Source organism: Pristiophorus japonicus, chromosome 15 (assembly GCF_044704955.1).
Source record: "Pristiophorus japonicus isolate sPriJap1 chromosome 15, sPriJap1.hap1, whole genome shotgun sequence".
In the NCBI taxonomy this organism is placed as follows: Eukaryota; Metazoa; Chordata; class Chondrichthyes; family Pristiophoridae; genus Pristiophorus; species Pristiophorus japonicus.
Window position 1 is genome coordinate 171744909 of NC_091991.1, and position 6000 is coordinate 171750908.

A 6000-nucleotide genomic window follows, 5' to 3' on the forward strand; every position below is an offset into this window, starting at 1 on the left:
GTTTGTGGGAGTTTACTGTGCGCAAATTGGTTGCTGTGTTTCCAACATTACAACGACTGAGAGACCATCAGCGGCAGGTCGGGGCCATAAAAGGAGCGGCGGCCCCTGGACAGCGTGGCGGCGTACCATGGCAAGGTACAGCGCGAGCTGGTGCAGGAGGGTGGCGGCAGCGAAGAGTGACGTCATCAAGGTCCAGGTCGGTGATTGGAGCATGGGCAGATACAGCAGGAGCGGCGAGGTCGGGGCGAAGGAGCGGCGAGAGATTGCAGAGCTATGTGATCGGGGCCCAGGAGAGGCGTGAGTTCGGGGCCCAGAAGAGGCGAGGGCCCAGGGGCAGCACGGGCCAGCCCACACTGCGATATGTGCGCGCACTAGGCCCGTGCAGCAGAGCAGGTCTCAAGTCGTCTTGGTTAACCCTTGCCACTGGACCAAGACCTAGCTCGGTCAAGCCCGTGTGGTGGCTGGTGTGCAACGGTCACCACACGTTAATAAAATCCACGCACAGGCATCTTCCACCCTTCAGGATGTAGTTCAGGACCTGGAATATTCGGTGCTTCATTGAAATACCTATAAACTTCATCCCTTTTTTGGCGCGGAAGCAAGTCATCCTCGATACGAGGGACCGCCTATGATGATGATGACACTCCAAATGTACTTCATTGGCTGTGCAGTGCTTTGAGACGTCCGGTAGCCATGAAAGGCGCTACATAAATCCAAGTCTTTCTTTTTCTAGCTCCTCTCTGTTTTCTTTCTCCCTTCCAAACAAAAGATTTGTTAAAGATGTTTTTTTCATGTCAAGGACTAATTATCCTAGAATGTCAAACACCGGTATCTCTGCCCTGTTGACCTGTACCAATAGCTGCTGTGTTGAGCACCAACGGGTTAATGTCTGGAAGCTGCTGAAGTGTTTGAGCCGAGCAGCCTTTCAATCCCTTTGATAATGCTCACTGCTTTAGGCTGCTGGATGTGCTTGGAAACGGAAGCGTTTTGAGCTCTACTGCATTGATCGGATTTAGTGGTTGAGACTTCTAATGCTGTCTGGTGATAGGTTGCTATTGTGGGCTTGCGTTGCTGCACATGCTGAAGGGTGCCTGGAGGCAAAAGACTTTCAACAAGAAGCTGCAGAATCCTCAGAGTTCGAAGCCTCTAGGCCCCGTCAAACTGTAGACTTCTATGAGTGCCCGAGGCAGTAATCTTTTAGTTCTGCTAATAAGTTGTGTATCTAGCAAGTAAACGTCACAACATTCAAGAACATAAAACTGTCTCGGGAGGGTCGTCCAGTACGTTTCCCAAACGCCTCTCAATATTAAGTTTCACTAATACGCTGGTTTTAGAATTGGCCACAGTATGAAATTGTTTGATTTTTTTTTTCACCTCGCACTCCCTGCCTTTCTTTCTCTTATTCGGCAACGATGGCAACCTCTTTCATCCATTGTTGGCTAAGCAGAAATAGCCTCCAATTAAGTTATTGGGAACGGCGAAACCATTGTCTTCGGCCCCCGCCGCAAACTCCGTTCCCCGATCACCGACTCCATCCCTCTCCCTGGCCAGACCGTTCACAACATTGACGTCCTGTTTGACCCTGAGCTGAGCTTCTGACCCCATCTCGTCACCCAGACCGCTTACTTCCACCTCTGTAACATCGCCCGTCTCTGCCCCTGCCTCAGCCCTACTGCTGCTGCAGCCCTGAACAACTGAGAAGGTCACCTCCTGAGCACATTCTTGACCAGTAGATGGCTCGAATATACATATTCAACACTCCCAAATTACGACATTTTCCTTCCAGCAACATCATGAATAGCAAGTACTGATAACAGACCAGAGTGTCCACAGTGTGGATTCTAAAGCTCCCATGTAGGGTGTTTGCTCGAGACAAACTCCAAGTTGCAGTTTACAGAAAACAACAATCACTAGTATAATTTCTCTTTAAGTAAGAATTTTTAAGGAACAGGAAAGGTCACAGGAACATAGCAACAGGAGTAGGCCATTCAATTAGATCATGGCTGAATCCATCTACCCTCCTTGCTTATGGGAGTAATATGTTAGCATGGATAGAGGATTGGCTAACTAACAGAAAGCAGAGAGTCGGGATAAATGGGTCATTTTCCAGTTGGCAAACAGTAACTAGTGGGGTGCCACAGGGATCAGTGCTGGGGCCTCAACTATTTACAATCTATACAAGTGACTTGCATGAAGGGACCGAGTATAATGTAACAAGTTTACTGATGATGCAAAGATGGCTGGGAAAGCAAGCTGCGAGGAGGATGCAAATAATCTGCAAAGGGATATAGACAGGCTCAGTGAGTGGGCAACCATTTGGCAGATGGAGTATAATATGGGAAAGTGAAAGGTTATCCACTTTGGCAGGAATAATAAAAAAGCAAATTATTATTTAAATGAAGAGAGATTACAAAATGCTGCAGTACAGAGGGACCTGGGGGGCCTTTTATATGAAACACAAGAAGTTAGTATTCAGGTACAGCAAATAATCAGGAAGGCAAATGGAATGTTGGTCTTTATTGCAAGGGGGATGGAGTATAAAAGCAGAGAAGTCCTGCCACAACTGTACAGGGTATTGGTGAGACCACACCTAGAGTACTGTGTACAGTTTTGGTCCCCTTATTTAAGGAGATATATACTTGCATTGGAGGCAGTCTGAGAAGGTTCACTAGGTTGATTTCTGAGATGAAAGGGTTGACTTATGAAGAAAGGTTAGACCTATTTTCATTGCAGTTTAGAAGAACAAGAGGTGATCTTATTGAAACATATAAGATACTGAGGGGGCTCAACAAGGTGGATGCAGAGAGGCTGTTTCCACTCGTGGGGGAATCTAGAACTAGGGGGCATAGTTTAAGATTAAGGGGTCGCCCATTTAGAACTGAGATGAGGAGGAAGATCTTCTCTCAGAGGGTCGTAAATCTGTGGAATTCTCTGCCCAGAGAGCTGTGGAAGCTGGGACATTGAATATATTTAAGGTGGAGATAGACACATTTTTAAAGCAATAAGGGAGTGAAGGGTTATGGGGAGCGGGCAGGGAAGTGGAGCTGAGTCCATGATCAGATCAGCCATGATCTTATTAAATGGCGGAGCAGGCTCGAGAGGCCAAATGCCCTACTCCTATTTCTTATGGGGGCAGAAATCCCGGCCTCGCTGGATCCGTACGGAGTGTGTACGGACCCGGGAAGGAATCGCAAAAGCCGGTTTTTGGCTCGCAATGCGCATGCATCGAAAGCCGGCTTTTCCGATCTGTCAAGTTCTGGCTTGACAGATTGTCCATATCCCCACAGCCAGGACATTCGCATGGGCAAGATTGCGGTATTTACCCATATGTCCTGAAAACTCTTGCGCCTGATAAGAGCAGGCACATAGCCTACTTTTACCAGCGTAACAGTTTTAAAACATACAAAAACATAGTAAAAATAAAATGTTTTAAACACATTTTAACATTTAAAAACCCTGCCACTAAGGATTTTAAATCATAATTGAAAAGCTTTTTTAAAAAATCAGAAAAACCTATATTTTTTATAAGACATTTATTTATTTTAATTTAAATTAATCTTAAATATGTGATGTATTTTTTTGGCAGGGGGGGGTTCTCAATCATAATAATGGGAACTGCTACTTATGGAGTACCCGTCATTATGAATGAGAAAATACTGCACCTGGATTGGCTTCCCAGTGCCATGTGACTCCAGCTGCAGCATACGTCCGTCCAGACGCGCACGCGCTCCGATGCGCAGGGAGAGTAGGCCTCAGGACCGGGATCACTGGTGGGCGCAGCAGGATAAGGCAGGCACGCTTCTTTTTAACCATTTTCTGTCGCGTGTCCGCAGGAAGCAGAGGACCAGGATTTCAGGACTGTGTTCCTATTAATACTGCTGACCCAACAAAAATCTATCGATCTCAGTTCTGGCATTTGCAATTGACCCCTCAGCCGCAACAACTTTTTGTGGGAGGCAGTTCCAGATTTCCACTACCCTTTGTGTGAAGAAATGCTTCCTGACATCACCCCGAACAGCCTTGCTCTAATTTTAAGGTTATGCCCCCTTGTTCTGGAATCTTCCCACCAGAGGAAATAGTTTCTCTCTATCTACCCTATCAAACGTTTTAAACGTCTTAGTCCATTAGTCCACTCATGTTCTCGCGTTCTACAGATCCTAACCTCTCCTTTCTGCCTTCTTACTAAATCACTCAACCCCATCTCTCTGCCTCTTAATCTCATTTATCACCATCATCATTGTTAGATCTCTTAATTTCCAATGAAATACGAACTCCGATTGTGGTTTTAATGTCACTTTATTTTAGCAGCAGTAACAAGCTCTTGGCTTTAAGCCAGGTCTTTGTCTTTCTGAGATCACATGGTCAAAATGTCTGTACTTATACCTGGATCAATTTACAGAAAAGAATTCGCCTTCTTTGACCTTATTGGCTCAATTAATAGTCTTTTAACCTTTTAATTGGCTCGCTACCCAAGGTCCTAAAATGTCAAGTTGATTGATGACTTAATGCAACATGCTCCCACTCACGTAGCATCTCTGACTTGGTGTCTGTGAATTTTCACAGCCTGTCTAAATGCAGCCTGTTTGAATTCTCTATCAATCATAATCGAGATCGAGGAAGACTTGCTTCCACTCTAAAAGTACAGTCCAATATGGGAATTACAGTCTCTGTCACAGGTGGGACAGAGAGTGGTTGAAGGAAATGGTGGGTGGGGTGTCTGGTTTGCCGCATGCTTCCGCTGTCATAGAAACATAGAAACAGAGAACATAGAAAATAGGTGCAGGAGTAGGCCATTCAGCCCTTTGAGCCTGCACCACCATTCAATATGATCATGGCTGATCATGCAACTTCAGTACCCCATTTCTGCTTTCTCTCCATACCCATCGATCCCTTTTGCCGTAAGGGCAACATCTAACTCCCTCTTGAATATATCTAACGAACTGGCCTCAACAACTTTCTGTGGTAGAGAATTCCACAGGTTCACAGTTCTCTGAGTGAAGAAGTTTCTCCTCATCTCGGTCCTAAATGGCTTAACCCTTTTCCTTAGTCTGTGACCTCTGGTTCTGGACTTCCCCAACATCGGGAACATTCTTCCTGCATCTAACCTGTCCAATCCTGTCAGAATTTTATATGTTTCTATGAGATGCCCTCTCATTCATTTGAATTCCAGTGAATATAAGCCTAGTCAATCCAGTCTTTCTTCATATGTCAGTCCTGCCATCCCGGGAATCAGAGCGGTGAACCTTCGCTACACTCCCTCATTAGCAAGAATGTCCTTCCTCAGATTAGGAGACCAAAACTGCACACAATACTCAAGGTGTGGTCTCACCAAGGCCCTGTACAACTGCAGTAAGACCTCACTGCTCCTATACTCAAATCTCCTCGCTATGAATGCCAGCATGCCATTTGCTTTCTTTACTACTGTACCTGCATGCCTACCTTCAATGACTGATGTACCATGACATCCAGGTCTCATTGCACCTCCCCTTTTACTAATCTGTCACCATTCAGATAATAATCTGCCTTCCTGTTTTTGTCACCAAAGTGGATAACCTCACACTTATCCACATTATACTGCATCTGCCATGCATTTGCCCACTCACCTAACCTGTCCAAGTCACCCTGTAGCATCTTAGCATCCTCCTCGCAGCTCGCACTGACACCCAGCTTAGTGTTGTTGGAGCGGATTTTCAGACATATACTTGATTAGTATACGGGACCAAACATTTGTTTTATTTTCCCCTTTAATGAATTTTGTAAGGGACAATACTGATGCATTATGCTTTATATAAAAAAAACAGTTAGACTTCAAGGTATGCTGGCCTTGAGTTATGGAGATAGGAAAGTGAGATAATGAACACTGGAGAGTTAAGTGCTGGATATGTTTGTTTATACCGGTGCCAAAAGCCTGCACTTGTTTATACTGCCCTATCACAATGAAGGATGGGGTATATCAAAAGCTTAGCCTTCGATAGTAAAAGCTTTGTAGTGCTAAAGCAT